The sequence below is a fragment of the Pinus tabuliformis genome, chromosome 1_2 (genome assembly GCF_031772625.1).
Source record: "Pinus tabuliformis cultivar Carrire ecotype Pingquan chromosome 1_2, CPIR1, whole genome shotgun sequence".
Lineage (NCBI taxonomy): Eukaryota > Viridiplantae > Streptophyta > Pinopsida > Pinales > Pinaceae > Pinus > Pinus tabuliformis.
This window is the reverse complement of record NC_142298.1, coordinates 724869538-724887407: the sequence shown is the minus strand read 5'-3', so window position 1 is coordinate 724887407 and position 17870 is coordinate 724869538.

The window sequence follows — 17870 nt, the reverse complement described above, 5'->3', positions numbered from 1 at the left end:
AGTATGTTGGAAATAATACTGAGAGGGGGGGTGAATCAGTATTATCTAGCAATTTAACAATTCTTCCTTATTTGATCTTTTGAATTATTCTTGCATATCAGTACCATAAAATAATGAGCATGAACAAAGAAAATAGACAGTCACACCAAAGAACACAAGATGTAAGGTGGAAACCCAATGTGGGAGAAAACCACCTGCTGCAATATGTCTCTATCTTCTTTGAATTTAGAAACTTCTTTTACAATGATTTTGTACTGGTGCAGTCCTTTACCAGTACGCAGGTTGCAACCTGCAGAGAGCTACAACTCTCTCTCTTTCTCGTTTTCCAGTCTACTCCTGGAAGGGAGCTACAACCCCCTACTTTTTTTTCATAAAGCATCAGATGATCAACAAGTACATAACAGATATAGACCACTACAGATATTAGATCAGCAATAACAGAACTAACCAGAACACCTTATCAACAGAGAAATTCAATCAACAGAACATCTTAAAACAGAGACGCCGTTTTTCCTTCCGTGGCCTGCGACCAGACCCAGTAAGCCTTCTGCTACTCTGCGTCCACACGCAGATATCCTTCTGCTGTGCTGCGTGCCCACGCACTGTTCCTTTAACTGCTCTGCGTTCTGTTGCTTCAGGGACGCACCCAAAGATATTATCGCGTCGCGTCTTTTCCTACAGAGACGCACCTGAACACACTATCGCGCCGCGTCTTTTTCTTCAGAGACGCACCTGAACCTTGATCGCTCTGCGTCCCCACGCAGATCTACAGTCACTGCGCTGCGTCCCAGACGCACCTGAACTTCGTCTGCCCTGCGTCCCCACGCAGATCTCCAGACTCTGCACTGCGTCCCGGCGCGCTTTTCTTTCACTGAACCTGCGTCCCTTCAGATATAAATGATATGAAGACTTCAGGACTAACCCAAACAGTCAGATCTACAGATCTGATCATGCGCCATAGAGATCACAGTCCATTAGAAGATTCGCCCTCTTAGATCTGGACTAGATCTCACCAAATAAGATATTCAACCAAAGACAATGCTCAATCCAAATGAACTCCTTTGCTTTATATAGGCAAGCTCCTCCCCAAAACATGGAACAATACCACGAGCCGACACCATAGAAACACAAAACCGTCGGCTAGATACCACACAAGAAACCCCCACGTGCTTTTTCTCTGCCTTGAAATGTGTGCACGGGGTGGACGCACCCCCTGAACGGCTGGCCAGCGTCTCTGGACGCGGACCCTGCATGGTGTACCTGCGGGTACGCACCTCCTGAACTGGTTTCCTGCGACCTTCTTAATTTTCAACAAACTGAGAGCCTTGCCACTGGAGTTGCCATCAAGTACAACATCTGTAACATACAGTCATACCAGAAAACATAATGCCAACAATCTCCCCCTTTGTACTTGATGGCAACCTTACAAAATTTAGCTTCATTCTCCCCCTTTGACATCAAGGGCAAAGGGTATGCTCCCCCTAAGCTCATGCTCCTCCAGATCTGCAATAAATAACCAGAAATCCACCATGAAAGAGATAGAGACATATTGCAGCTATTTCCAAGATCTCCTTCTCCATAATGCCAACAATGCATTATGTGCTCACCAATAAGAAGATGTTCAACAATAAGATGATGCATCAACAACCCCCAGCTTTTGCCTGAGGTATTCAAACATGTCCCTGGGCAATGGTTTGGTGAGAATATCAGCAACTTGTTCCTTGGAAGGAACATACTCCAACTTGACTTTCTGTTCAAGCACTTGTTCCCGGAGAAAATGGTACTTGATTGGTATGTGCTTGGTTTTTGAATGCATAGCAGGGTTCTTTGAGATGCTGATTGCACTTGTATTATCACATAAGATGGGGATTGGTGGTGTACAAGTGATTTGAAAATCCTGCAAAGTCTGCATCATCCAAAGAAGTTGGGTGCAACAAGATGCAGCAGCAACATATTCCGCTTCAGCTGTAGACAAGGCAATCGAACTCTGTTTCTTGCTGAACCAAGATACCAGTCTGGAACCCATAAAGAACGCACCACCACTTGTGCTTTTCCTGTCATCCACGCTTCCGGCCCAATCTGCATCTGTATAAGCATGAAGAGTAAGATCTGTATCTCTAGGATACCATAAGCCATAATTTTGAGTCCCTTGAAGATATTTGAAGATTCTCTTTACTGCCTGAAGATGAGTCTCCTTCGAATTTGCCTGAAATCTTCCAACTATTCCAACTGCATGCATGATGTCCGGTCGGGTACCTGTCAAATATAGTAAACTTCCAATCATAGATCTGTAGGTTGGTTGATGTACTGCTGCAGATTCATCATTTGCACTAAGACTACATCCTGTGACCATGGGTGTACATACTGGTTTTGCATCTTCCATGCCATATTTCTTCAAAATCTGTTTGAGATACTTGGTTTGAGATAAAAAGATTCCTCCTTCCTTTTGTTGGATTTGCAAACCAAGGAAATATGTCAGTTCTCCTAGCAAGGACATTTCAAATTCTTTCTGCATGACCGAGGCAAAACTTTGACTCATAGCTTCTTCATTGCTGCCAAAAATAATGTCATCTACATACACAACAAGTATTAGCAATTTGTCATTTTCAACTTTTATATACAGATTGCTATCTGCTGAACCTTTTGAAAAACCTTGTTGATGAAGATATTTGTCCAACCGGTAGTACCAAGCCCTTGGAGCTTGTTTGAGACCATAGAGAGCCTTTTTCAATCGGCATACAAGATTTGGATCATTTCCAAGAATGAACCCATCTGGCTGTTCAATGTACACTTCTTCTTCCAAGTCTCCATTCAGAAAGGCTGATTTCACGTCCATTTGAAATACTTTGAAGTTTTGAAAACTTGAGAGAGCAAGGAACATTCGGATGGCCTCAAGTCTTGCAACAGGAGCAAAAGTTTCTTCAAAGTCTATTCCTTCTTGCTGCGCATACCCTTTACAAACAAGTCTGGCTTTGTTTCTAATTACTTCTCCATTTTCATTCAATTTATTTTTGAAGACCCATTTTGTTCCGATAACATTCTTATCCTTTGGTCTAGGAACCAGCTCCCAAGTGTTGTTCTTTTCGATTTGCTCAAGTTCTTCATCCATTGCTTTCACCCAACATTCATCTTTGCATGCTTCTTTCACATTTTGTGGTTCAGTAGAGGATAGTAATGCCAAATAGCTTGAGGCTTCTGCAACTGTTCTTCTTGTTTGTACACCTGCTTCTTTCTGCCCCACAATCTGAGATTCTGGATGATTCTTCTGAACATATCTGGATGGAGTTTTCTCTTCTATTCTTGTCTGATCCTCTGGTTCTTCTTGAGGTTCTTCTTCTTCATCATTCTGTCTTTGAGGGTAGCCTTCATCTTCTTCGATATCTTCCCGATGTACTTGCCTAGGAATGTATCCCTTCTCATCAACCACCACATCAATGCTGTCAACAATTCTGCCAAGTCTTTTATTGTAGCACTTGTATGCTTTGCTATGTGGAGAGTAACCAAGAAGAATGCCTTCATCTGCTCTAGGTTCAAGTTTGCCAAGCTGCTCATCAGTATTCTTGATATAGCATTTGCTCCCAAAGATTTTGAAGTGCTTTACCGAAGGAGTTTTACCACTCTAGAGCTCATGAGGAGTTTGAGTGCTGTTCACCCGGACATTTGTCTTGTTGAGAATAATAACCGCAGCATGTGCAGCTTCACCCCAGAAAGTTGCGGGAGTTCCTGATTCATCAAGCATAGCACGAGCCATTTGTTGGATTGTTCTGTTCATTCTTTCAACAACTCCATTTTGCTGAGGAGTTCTAGCTGTAGAGAATTCTCTCCTTATGCCATGTTCATCACAGAAATCGAAAAATTCATTTGAAGTAAATTCCCCACCTCTGTCGGATCTGAGGCACTTAATTTTGTGACCTGATTCATTTTCAACCAAGGCTTTGAAGGATTTGAATTTTTCGAAAGCTTCATCTTTGTGCTTCATAAGTCCTAACCAGACAAACCTGGAGAAATCGTCAATAAATAATATCAAGTATTCCTCTCCTCTAGGTGTTCTTTTCCTGAATGGACCACATGTATCTGTATGTACTAGCTCAAGAGTCAAGAGGCATGCTAGCTGATCCTTCCTTCTCTGGAAAGTTAGTCCTGGTTTGTTTTCCAAACTGACATGATCTGCATATGGTGTTGTCAGGAATTTTGATATCTGGAAGATCGCGAACTGCCTGATATTTGCATGCTTTCCTTATTTGTGAGAAGCTTAGATGCCCCAACCTTCGATGCCATAACCAGTGCTCTTCATCCTTGCTCAGATAGCATTGTTGTTGTCCTTCTTCAAATATGTACAGATTATTTGGAGTTCTTTTGCCTTTGAGTATTGTTTTACCTGTATCAAGATCACGAACAAGACATCCATTCGATCTGAAAATAACCTCGATTCTTTGATCACACATCTGGCTGACACTTAGAAGATTATGCTTCAATCCATCAACATACAAAACATTTCCAGCCTTGACCTTTTCTTTTAAAGGAGCAATCCCTTTTCCTTTTATAGTTGCAGGAGTATCATTTCCAAAAGAAACTTTCTTTCCCTTTTCTAAAGTAGAATAAGATTCAAGTTTTTCTTTATCACCTGTCATATGTTTCGAACATCCACTGTCAATGTACCATAGATTTTCCTGTCCTTCTGCATAAAATGCTATCCCACATCTTTCTGTTTGAGGTTCCTTTATTCTCCATGTTTTGGTGCTTGTGGCTTGTTCCTTTTTCCGCTCTTGTTCCTTTTTCTCCTGAAACCTGCTCCTGCATTCAGAGTCTTCATGACCAAAATTATTGCAAATAGAACATTCAACTTCATTTTCAAGAGCCGAAAAGTTGTTATAGGTCCTTTTTGTAATCCCTGTCATACTTCTTTGTTTTTGAGCTTCCCTAGTCATGATTGTTTTATATGCAACACATTGAGCTGCTTTGTGACCAAAGTTATGGCAAGAAAAGCATTGTCCATTGAAGAAGCTTCTGCGGTTATTGAATCTACCAGCCAACTGTTTGTAATTTCTATTTTCATCTATTCTTGAACCAAACTGAGAAGATTTTACCTGTGGCTGGTTGTAGCTTTTGTTCACCTTTAAGATGGATTGCCCCTGATAGTTTCTGTTTGTAATTCGTCCCTGCTTTACCTGATTATCTTCATTGTTCTTCTGCTCATTTCTTCTTGCTGCATCAAGATAACTTTTTGAGGTGGATGCTTGAGAGGTTTCTCCATTATAGCCCAAACCTGTCTTGTTTAGAGGAGACCGCTGCACATTGATAATCTCATCCAAAGTTTCAGATCCTTTGACAAACTTAAGATTAATAGCTTTTGTTTTCTCAATTTCTTTTCTGAGACCAACAATTTCACCTTCTAGTTTTTCAAGATGTTTTTCCTTTTCATCAATTTGAAATTGTAGAGTATCAATGATCACATTCTTTTCTTCTATACATCTCTTGAGTCTAGTAATTTCATCATAGAGATTATCTACATCTACAGCATCCTCATAATCATCATCTTCAAATGCCATTAACAGCTTATATTTATTACCTTGTTCATCTTCATCACTGTTTGATAAGCCATCACTATCTTCATGGGTGTAGTAGCTTTTCTTATTTGCACTTTGTTTCTTGTTCCATCTAGCAGGTTCCTTTCCTTTATCCTTATAAGGACATTTTGCAGCATAATGACCTACTCTTCCACAAGCAAAGCATTTAAAAGGTAGCTTACCTCTGAACCTTCCAGAACCCCTTTGAAGATTTCTGACAAAGTTTGATTCTTCTTCCTCTTCTTCTGGAACATGGCTTGCTTCATAGTAATCTTCTTTGCCTGATGCCTTAAAAGCAGCTTCCCTTCTGTCTGATGGACCTCCCTTTCTCATTTCATAAGCAGTTAGAATTCCATGTAGCTGAGACATAGTGAGAACACGGAGATTTTCCTTTTCTTCTATTGCAGATACTTTAGATTCAAACTTGGGGGATAATGATCTTAGAATCTTTTCAACTACTATAGCCTCTTTTATTTCTTCACCCAAATTTTTCATACAATTAACAATCTCATCTACCCGAAGAAAATAATTAGCCACACTTTCATCATTATACATCTTGAGAGTCTCATATTGAATCCTGAGAGTTTGAAGTTTAGCTCGTTTTACCTGTTCATCTCCTTCATAGATCGTGACCATTTTGTCCCATATCTCTTTTGCTGATTTGAAGTGCATTACCTTCATGAATTCTGTTTGGGATATACTTCCTAATAGAGTACTGACTGCTTTTGCATTTGTTTCATACTTCTTTTTCTCAACTGGATCTGTAGGAGTAGCTGAAGGAAAAGCATAGCCTGTTTCTACAATGTCCCAAACTTCTGTACCAAGAGATTGAAGATATGCAGTAACTCTTACCTTCCAATAATTGAAGTTTGTCCCATCAAAAATCGGTGGCCTGATTGATGCTTCTCTCTCGTAGTTGCTCATGATGAACGATCTACCTTCAAGCGATCAAGCTTCTCTGAAGGACCTGCTCTGATACCAATTGTTGGAAATAATACTGAGAGGGGGGGTGAATCAGTATTATCTAGCAATTTAACAATTCTTCCTTATTTGATCTTTTGAATTATTCTTGCATATCAATACCATAAAATAATGAGCATGAACAAAGAAAATAGACAGTCACACCAAAGAACACAAGATGTAAGGTGGAAACCCAATGTGGGAGAAAACCACCTGCTGCAATATGTCTCTATCTTCTTTCAATTTAGAAACTTCTTTTACAATGATTTTGTACTGGTGCAGTCCTTTACCAGTACGCAGGCTGCAACCTGCAGAGAGCTACAACTCTCTCTCTTTCTCGTTTTCCAGTCTACTCCTGGAAGGGAGCTACAACCCCCTACTTTTTTTTCATAAAGCATCAGATGATCAACAAGTACATAACAGATATAGACCACTACAGATATCAGATCAGCAATAACAGAACTAACCAGAACACCTTATCAACAGAGAAATTCAATCAACAGAACATCTTAAAACAGAGACGTCGTTTTTCCTTCCGTGGCCTGCGACCAGACGCAGTAAGCCTTCTGCTACTCTACGTCCACACGCAGATATCCTTCTGCTGCGCTGCGTGCCCACGCACTGTTCCTTTAACTGCTCTGCGTTCTGTTGCTTCAGGGACGCACCCAAAGATACTATCGTGCCGCGTCTTTTGCTACAGAGACGCACGTGAACACACTATCGCGCCGCGTCTTTTTCTTCAGAGACGCACCTGAACCTTGATCCCTCTGCGTCCCCACGCAGATCTACAGTCACTGCGCTGTGTCCCAAACGCACCTGAACTTCGTCTGCCCTACGTCCCCACGCAGATCTCCAGACTCTGCACTGCATCCCGGCGCGCTTTTCTTTCACTGAACCTGCGTCCCTTCATATATAAATGATATGAAGACTTCAGGACTAACCCAAACAGTCAGATCTACAGATCTGATCATGCGCCATAGAGATCACAGTCCATTAGAAGATTCGCCCTCTTAGATCTGGACTAGATCTCACCAAATAAGATATTCAACCAAAGACAATGCTCAATCCAAATGAACTCCTTTGCTTTATATAGGCAAGCTCCTCCCCAAAACATGGAACAATACCACGAGCCGACACCATAGAAACACAAAACCGTCGGCTAGATACCACACAAGAAACCCCCACGTGCTTTTTCTCTGCCTTGAAATGTGTGCACGGGGTGGACGCACCCCCTGAACGGCTGGCCAGCGTCTCTGGACGCGGACCCTGCATGGTGTACCTGCGGGTACGCACCTCCTGAACTGGTTTCCTGCGACCTTCTTAATTTTCAACAAACTGAGAGCCTTGCCACTGGAGTTGCCATCAAGTACAACATCTGTAACATACAGTCATACCAGAAAACATAATGCCAACATAGTAAAGAGGTGGAAGATGGATCCTGACTTATTTTATGAGAAAGAGAGGTTATTCCTCGTTTAAGGGATTTAAAAGATATTTGCAATTGATATGCTCATTTAAAGTTTTCTCCATCCCCTTATCTACTCGATTGAGTTGACAGGTAAAAACACCATTCAATGCAAGGTTGAGTTAGGAATGAAGATGCTAATAAATATATAGGCTTCGTATTTAGGCCAAATGATTTTTATCTGGAACAAATCATATTTTTTGTCTGGACATCATTGAATTCCAAAGAAACGTAAACCAAAAAAAGGAAAAGGATAGCATATTAAATAAGTTTTGTTCGTCGTCATAATTTCACTTTTAAGTTTTCACCACATTGTATTTTAAGCCAAGAAAAAGCATTTATAGGTAGAGTCTTGATAAAAAAAATATAGAAGAAAGGACAAGAAAAACAAGACGACAATGTAAAACTAAATGGAAAGAAGGATGCAAAATGAAAGAAATAAATAAATAAAAGACCAAGTGGAGAGCATAACAGAGGGTGTATGCAGTGCAAGGGAAACTAAAATGCAACTAGAACCACTCCTATGCTATCAAGTAAGAAGGCTAGGTCTAAGTGAAGTGAAATTTCCATTGTAGCTACTGAAACTGCTCCTAAGTTACAAACACAAAGATACAAACAATTAAATCAATATAACGTAATGCACAAAAATAAAGATAACAACTTGAATGACTTGAAAAGTAAACTGAAGGTCTTTCTTATCAATAGAAAGATGTTCCATACCGGTTGGTTTGAACAAGTCTAGAACTTTACCTCATTGATTGAAATAACGATCATACAAACCTTGAAAGTTGTTTGTGAATGTACATTCATCCATGTCTTTAGTTTTTGTAAACATCAAGAAAGATCAAAACTTATTATTTGTAACATATATTTCCAAGAAATATTGATCTAACCATTCGGTGAATGGATCACAAAATTTAGAACAATCAATTTCAAAACCGTAAAACTCACGAGAAAATGAATTTTCAATTAACACATTCAAATCACAAAGAGAATCTTATGAGGAAAATTCGATATGATATTGTTAAAAAATATTTTTAATATGGTTAGGACCTAGCATAACCATCAACTAATGCTAAAGTGCCTCAACTATTTGATAAGCACCTGAACAGTGAAATGATGAATTATAGAAATCAATAGACTTAACAAGATCAACCAATGTAAAACAACTATCATCAAACACATCAGTGGGAAGATGATACATTGCAAGAAAATTGCCAAAACTAGTGTTATGGCTCGATTAGTGGATTACTATATAATATTCTTCATTTTCAGTTGGTTTCCTTAGGGTATTTAAAACAATTATTAACATGGTAAATTTAGGAAACCAATAAGGATACCAAGATGATAAAAGATTACAAGAAAGTGTTAAATCAAAAAAGTACTCATATCAACACTAGGGTTTTGATTCACTAAATGAAACAATAATTTTCTAACACTCAATAAGAGAGATTGCATTAGAAATAAAACTAAATTCAAACATGCACATGAGAGATAAGAAGATAATCAATCTCAAAAGAGTTCAAAAAGGAAGGATCCTCCATCCAAAGATGGTGTTTATCTTGATAATCGAAATGACAAGATTTGAAGTTGTATGGGTCCCTATAAGATATGATCTCCAATCGTAGGTTTTATACAAGGGATACACATGATGAAAAATTAATCAAACAAGAGTCCTTGATCTCATTAGAAATTATATCTTGAGGGTTAGGAAGATTAACTTGAAACATTGAAATTTCTTCAAGAATGAGCTCACATCCAGTGGGTGAATGTTAAGGAAAGAATTATCCATGAGAATCTGGATCCAAATTTGCTCATATATCTCAATAGGATTTCAAGAACCTAATATAACCATCATCAAGGGTTGAAGTGCCTCTACTTCTTGACAAGTCTCTAAACTTTTTTACAATGGATTGTTAACCTTGGGTGGCTTAGAAAAATCAACAGGTAGATATGTGTCATTATCATCATATGTATTAGTAAAAACATTATTAATGCCGCTGGTTTGATCATATTTAGTATTAAGCATATCAAACTCTTGATGGATAGAGAATTTAGATTCATCAATCAGAAATCTCCCTTGAAAATTTAGACTTGCGACATCTTCCTCCTCGCTTATGAAAGATTTACAATTGAATGGATCAAACTATGAATTATTTACAACTAGACACAAGTTATGAATAGTTTCCATAGGAATGGTAAGATCAATCTTCTTCGAAAAATATTCCAGGATTACGATTTGGAAATGAGTCATTCAATATCAGAGATTCGAAATAGACTCATTGGGAACAACTTATTGTCCGAACCTCCTTCTAGTACCAGAATGTTGATAGTTTTGGATACTCGTAACATACAGGGGATCTCCCTGATGTGAAGCCCAATTAGATCTCAAATTGTTTGGAGTAGGATCCCCATCCATAGTATCGACCCAACCACCATAAATCAAGGTTGGCTTTGGATGTAATTAATAGCACAATAGAGTATGCACCTAACCTTTGAAATCAGTGAGAAAGTTAGCAGTATGAAGCACCAAGTGCAATGTGTGAAAGGAGGCCTTCACGAGAGGGGAAAGAAGATTTTGTCTCTAGAGGGAAGGTAATAGTACTATCCGAAGAGAGGAACATGAGAGAAAGGAAATATTTGTTATTTATTGAGAAATGTAGTTCACATAGACACAATGTTCATTAAATAAAATTCAACACACAATCAATAAGATGAGCATCAAAGCCAATGAAATAGTTCAATTTCTTTAGTACATGAACATTATATATACTGCAAACATATAACGAATAGTGTTAAAATATTCATAATGCATGCATGAAAATGTGTTGGATCAATGAAATTTTGATGATCAAGTGAAGGATCCAAGTACACAATTACAATGATGAAACACTACTTCCAATAGTGGAACACTAATTCACTTATTGGTTCTCCAAAGAATGATATTCTCTCCTATACCAAGATAGACAAGCCAAGGTTATCTCTCCAAAGTTTAAGACTCCTAAAAAGATATCTTTGCTTGAATTATGAGGGTGTATTTATAACAATAAAAGGATACCTTTAATATCCCCATGACTCTTGAGCTTCCCTCATGAATCTTGACTTCATAAGTGACCTTTAGTCTTCTATGACTCTTTGGTCCACATGTGACTTTTCATGTTCCACATCTGACTCTTGGCCTTCCACAAATTTACATTTTTTCATTTTCTTGAAAATACATAATTACATTCCACATCATGTGGAAAAGTACATGGAAACTATTGGACTAAGTGATGACAATTTGAGACGCCATGAGTTGGCCACTATGAAATAATACTTCATTGCAATGAGTCCATGCCAAGTGCCTCTCCTCTTTGCTATGTATTGCATTATTGATGATAGATCTGATCTATATTTCATCTTCACCCTCCAAAGGGTATTGGATTGGTGTTGTAACTTTCTAAGTCGTCATGAAATGTCATTATCCTATCATGGACCCATATTTCTTCATGTATTCATGATTGATCTTCTTTGCAATTTATTATTTGTTTCTTCTCCTTGAGATCTTCCTTGAGCATCACTTTACCATCTTGAAGTGGTACACCTACTAGTCAGTTTCACTCATGACAAGGTAATATAAGTGTACAAAACATCTATTCTACCCCTACTTTTCTCATAGAAGAAGATGATTGTGAAGGGCTTGTGTGAGGGCTGAAATAGGAAGGCTTGTTTGGGATAGCACAATTCAGGTCATCAATGGATGAGGAGGGTATCTCTACTCACTAGAAATGTGAAATTCACTATAAGGAGGGGCTATTTAGGGTTAAACATAGTGAGAAGGTGCAAAATGCATGCTTGATGAGCTTGTTGGTTAAAAATACATAGCAGTCAAGGCTCAAGGGATAAGGAGATAGTGATATCATAATTGAGCTTAGCAACGACTAAGGGAAGAACTCAATGTGCATCATTGTTGCATTAAAATTTACATGTAAGGAGCTATTTCTCTATGATCTTGTGTCCAAAATAGACCACGAGATAAAAAAAGTAAATACCAATAGAGACATAATAGGGTCCCAACCCAAAATGATCAAACATGCATTAGGCAATCGGTTCTATATACGAGAAGGGAATATTTGTGCACCTGGCCTCCTCACAGATTGGGGAAGGATTTTGGGTCTAATGTAGATTCCTGTGCTCCACTAGAGTGATATACCTTGTCCATACCTGATCTTGATCTCTACACACAACCAAAAACAAATAGAGACAACAGGTAACCTTCCTCGAAAGATCGTTAGATCAAAATATCATAGAAACGACTATAAAACATGTTGAATACAAATTTATATAGGGAAGGAACATATGTGATCTGAAATGGTGCACTAAAGGCTTCTTGTCATGCTTACAAGAACCTCTCCCACTCCAAAGCTTATATATTCCCAAGATATAGCTTCTGCTTGACAATTTTCAGAATTAAGAGAACTTGAAATAGGTGTATGCTTGTGTTTGTTCTTAGTTGTTTATGAGTTATGAGTTCATTTGCTTATGCTGAAATAAAACTCAGATAACAGTAAATAAAAGCATCAAATAATCAAACACATAAGGCAACAATATAATATGGAGTTCACGCTGATACCTTGGGCTATGTCTCCTTGAGCTCTAATCAACTCGACTAGGCTCTTTTGGATTATGGTAATCCTTCTTTTACAAGTTCCACACTCAACTCCATAGGTTTACAACTGCACCTATGGGCTTAGAATACCATCTTATCCCACTACTTGTCATTTAGCTGTAGACATATCTAGGATTCTCTGGACTTGACTCCTTCAGTTAGTGCTCTAAGCTCCTTGTGCTTCTAGCCTCTCTGACTCCCTCGTAATTCTGTATTGTCTCTGGAATCCTTCTTTTGTCTTCAGTACAAAAATCACCAGCAACAGCTTAATCATTTCGATCTGTTTACTGTTCTAAACTTCATTGTAGCTTCATGGCTCTTTAGAAGTCCATTTGAGCTCTCTAGCTATGCAGCTTTGCCTCCAACCTCTAGTGGCTATGTCTCTGTCAAGTGTTCTGGCTCTGCGGCTCTTTAAGCTTCCCTTTGAGCATTCACTGAGCCTTTTTCTCTGTGTGAGCCTTCCTCACTCCGTATACTTCCCTCCTGGCATATACTGAGCCTTCCCTTTAGATTCCTTAGTGTCCAAATAGCTCTAGGCTTCTCTGAGCTACCTCTGCACATTACTCTCAACCTCTGTGCCTTCCAGAATCCCTTTTCTTTGAGTTTTCTGTGTTTTACTTGGCCTCTATGTGAATCCCAACCAACTACATTCTCTGTGTATTTGAAACCATTTGGTTATAGTCCTCCATCATGGAAAACCATGCGTTTTCACAAAAGAATCAGTTTCTCATGGAAATGAACCGGTTGGTACTGGAAACCCAACCGTTTGGCCTTCCTCTTGCAAAAATCCCGTGTTCAAACACGTAATGCAATACATAGGGGAAACTAGATAAAACACATCATTGAGCAATTAACTGGACTTTAAATAACATATAATCACCCCTAGAAACCTTTTGGGTCCATGTTCTTCATCGCTCATCGCAAATCACATTGCATAAGGCCAAAACCCAATTACATGGAAATATAAAGAGAATCCACAAATCTGGATTTCAAATAATATGAAATCGCGTCTCTAATCATATCGGGTCTACCTTTGGTCGCAATATTACAATCACATTGTTGCATGGTCAAAAACCCAAATACACAAGAATACACAGAAAATCCAAAATTCTGGATTTCAAATATTATTCAACCACATTCATAAACCTCATCAGGTCCATGCTTTGTTGCAAGTCGCAATCGCACATTGCATTGGCATTAGCTCCTTGTATTAGGGATTCACCGATCATTGATATCAGCTCATCGCTATTCGCCCTAATTACATGTCGCATATCGCAATCGCAATGGCCCCAAGGGTCTTCCCTTTGACTATGTCAATCATCGATCTCCAACCATCGCATGTCACAATCGGCTCGCCCAGGGTCCCGATATCACATGGAAGCCTACCTCTGATCGATATATCAAAGATCACTAATTGGGGGTCCTTAAGGCCTTTGGTCTAAGTCATCCCTTTGAACATTCCAATGTGATTTTTCCATAGAAAGCCTTTATATCTGTTAAGTCCCATTTATATAAGAAATTGCCTCCTTCTCAAAGGAGAATGGGCAAACTTCTTTCTGCAATAACTCCATCATCTGAAGTCCATTTTAACTCAATAAAATTGCATTAGATTCAGATTGAAGAGATCTCTACAATGAGACTATTTCGAAGAGCATCCTTTCACTTTCATTTTCCTTTGTGAGAAATAATTTTTAGACTTACAAGTTTTGGATCACACCTTCCCACTAAAAAGAACTTTTGGTCTCCAAAAGACTGATATACTAATCTAAACAGTAAATGAGAGTACCTCACCCTCTTCTTTTAGCCTCCATACACTTTCCTTGATAGTGCCTCTAAACCAAAGCCTTTGAAACTTCCTTCCTGGCTATGCTTGTCCTCCTGGGAAGAACTGTCTTCCTCCTTGACTCCCTATAGAACTCCTACTTAGAAGGTCAGTTTGAACTTCTCTGACTTGATCATTGATCCAAGGTGGCTCAAACCAATGTGAAGTTACATCTTCTTCACAAAATTTTCATTTGTACCTATTTGACATACTATCAACAACAACTGTTAACAACAACAGGATTATAGACAACAACTGGATGGCCTAAACTCCTGCTTCAACAAAAGAAATAGATTTCACATCTTGTGAACACCTCCATGCCTTTACATCTGCATACAAATGGTTGACTAGATAACAAGTCAACCAAATATGCCTTTAAAACAATTGACCCTTCAAGTCAAGCATGTAGAAAATAATTCTAAAGTTATTTTTCAAAGATGAAACACTTCAGCGTCATCTCCATCTTGGATACCTAATCAACTTTTCTCAAGTCAATATTGCATTACATGCATGTTTACAACAAATTAATAAACCCTTCAAGTTAATCACACATCCTGTTTAAATACAAGGAAATCATAAACATCCCTTTGTTCTTGCATATCATGCTTCTGCATGAATTTCATACTTCAACTTTTGCTTAAGCACACTATACTTTCGAAGCTGAAATGAAATATAATGTTTCACCCTTCAACTTTCTCTTAAGTACACTATAAATTTGAAGCTGAAATGAATATAATGTTGTAGCAATAAAGTGAGTCTCATACTCAACTTTTCCATTCACCTTCTTGGTAAAATCCTACAACATGCATTCCATTAACAAAGAAATGCAAATAGATGCAACTTGATATAATGCATCTTCAAAAAGACATGCAATCTTAATTGGATAAGAACTCTAACCATTTCTTACCAATCCATTTCAAAGGTCCTTCCTTTGTCTGCACATCAACATCAACATGTGAATCATCTCGAAACACGTCAATCATGGAATCTTTTTTTCCATTCCTGCCATTCTCTCTTTCCACCTTCTTCAAGTTCTGCGGAAGCATTGTTGGATTTAGAGTCCAACATTTTGTAGGAATATGTCCTTTCTTATGGCAGTAAGTGCAATGCATGTGCATCCTCTTGACAACATGATTTTCCTTGTTCAGTGGACCTTTGGCTTCTTGCTTCCTTTCCTTCAAAATTTTCCTATATGTGGCCATTCTCTTCCAACATCTAGAAACATTATGGTTATTCAAACCACAAAAGGAACATGCAATTCTTTTCCCATGCTTATATGGAAATTTACCATGCTGAACATAATCAAAAGGAATATGATTAGAACCAGATATATACCTTTCCATTTCACCTTTATTACCTTCATGAGGAGGTGAATTGAATGAAGAATTAGCTCCCTTTGGAACACCATCAACCTCTTCAATGGTTTCAGAGTTTCCACAACTCTCTGGTTCAAGTGCATGTTGATATACACCTTCTTTCTGCAAAGTATGCTTCACACTATTGCATTCCCCAAGAATACAATCTTCACACTATTGAGGTAGAAGACCTGAAATGAAACTCCTGTTGGGAACTGTTTCAATGGCCTTCATCGCAGCTTTGCAACTTTCTCCATAAGACTATCCATAACCAAGGCCGAAATACTTAGGCCTTTCCTCAACTATTATTGGCTCAACAATACCTTGTGCATGTTTGCCCAAGCCTTTTCCTTCATAGCCCATCTTGGACATTAACTTGGAAACTATGCCTCTGGCATGTTTTTCAAAAGAACCAACATAAACATTATTAAAAGAATTTGAATAAAAACTAGAATTATCTACCTCTTCTTCAAGTTGATACTTGACTAAGGTTTCCTTTGCAACAAGGAGTTGTGTCTCCAACTCATGCATCCTTTTCAGGTTCATATTTGCAATATGAAGTTGTCTCTTCCTTCCGTCCTCATACATTTCTCTCGCCATATCCATCATGGTGAACAAGTCTTGCTTCTTGTCTTCATCAAAGAATCTTGTGAAGAATGAAGAATTTCAGGACTCACTTGTAGAAGTTGTCATTATCAAAATGAACAAAAGAACTTCAAACAAGATTAACAAAGAGCTTATTCGAGCAACCTCTTGCAACAAACCTCCTATGCTTCAAGGATTTCTTTGAGGTCCTTTGGGATAAGAAGAATGCCTTCAACCCTTCTTCCTTCTCGTCCTCTCTTGGACTTAGCTAACAAAAGCTTTCCCTTAATCTTTGCAAACTCAAACAACAGTCAGTTTACAAAGAATCAAATAGAAAAATCCTTGCTACTATTTGAACACATTCCAAGTCAAACAAATAAATAGATTGCTCTGTCAATCAAGTATTCTGATCTAATACCACTTGCATCCTGCTTCATGATATAACCTTCTTTGATGGTGGGGTTAATAAACCTTTGGATCTGATACCACCTAATCTGAAATGGGGCACTAAAGGCTTCTTGTCATGCTTACAAGAACCTCTCCCACTCCAAAGCTTATATATTCCCAAGATCTAGCTTATGCTTGACAATTTTCAGAATTAAAAGAACTTGAAATAGGTGTATGCTTGTGTTTGTTCTTAACTGTTTATGAGCTATGAGTTCATTTGATTATGCTGATATAAAACTCAGATAACAATAAATAAAATCAGCAAATAAGCAAACACATAAGGCAAAAATATAATATGGAGTTCACCATGATATCTTGGGCTATGTCTCCTTGAGCTCTAATCAACTCGATTAGGCTCTTTGTGATTATGGTAATGCTTCTTTTACAAGTTCCACACTCAACTCCATAGGCTTAGAACTGTACCTATGGGCATAGAATACCATCTTATCCCACTGGTTGTCCTTTAGCTGCAGACAGATCTAGGCTTCTCTGGACTTGACTTCTTCAGTTAGTGCTCTGAGCTCCTTGTTCTTCTAGCCTCTCTAACTCCCTCAAAATTTTGTATTGTCTCTGGAATCCTTCTTCTCTCTTCAATACAACAGTCACCAGCAACAACTTGATCATTTCGATCTCTTTGTCATTCTGAACTTCAATGCAGCTTCATGTCTCTTTAGAAATCCATTTGAGCTCTCTGGCTCTGCAGCTTTGCCTCCAACCTCTGGTTGCTATGCCTCTGTCAAGCGCTCTGGCTCTACCGCTCTCTAAGCTTTTCTTTGAGCATTCACTGAGCCTTTTTCTCTGCGCGAGCCTTCCTCACTTCACACGCTGCCCTCCTAGCATATACTAAGCCTTTCCTTTGGATTCCTTAGTGTCCAAACAGCTGTGGGCTTCTCTGAGCTACCTCTACAAATTACTCCCGGCCTCTGTGCCTTGCAGAATCCCCTTTCTCTGAGTTTTTTGTGTTTTTCTCAGCCTCTGCACAAATCCCAGCCAACTATGTTCTCTATGTATTTGTAACTAT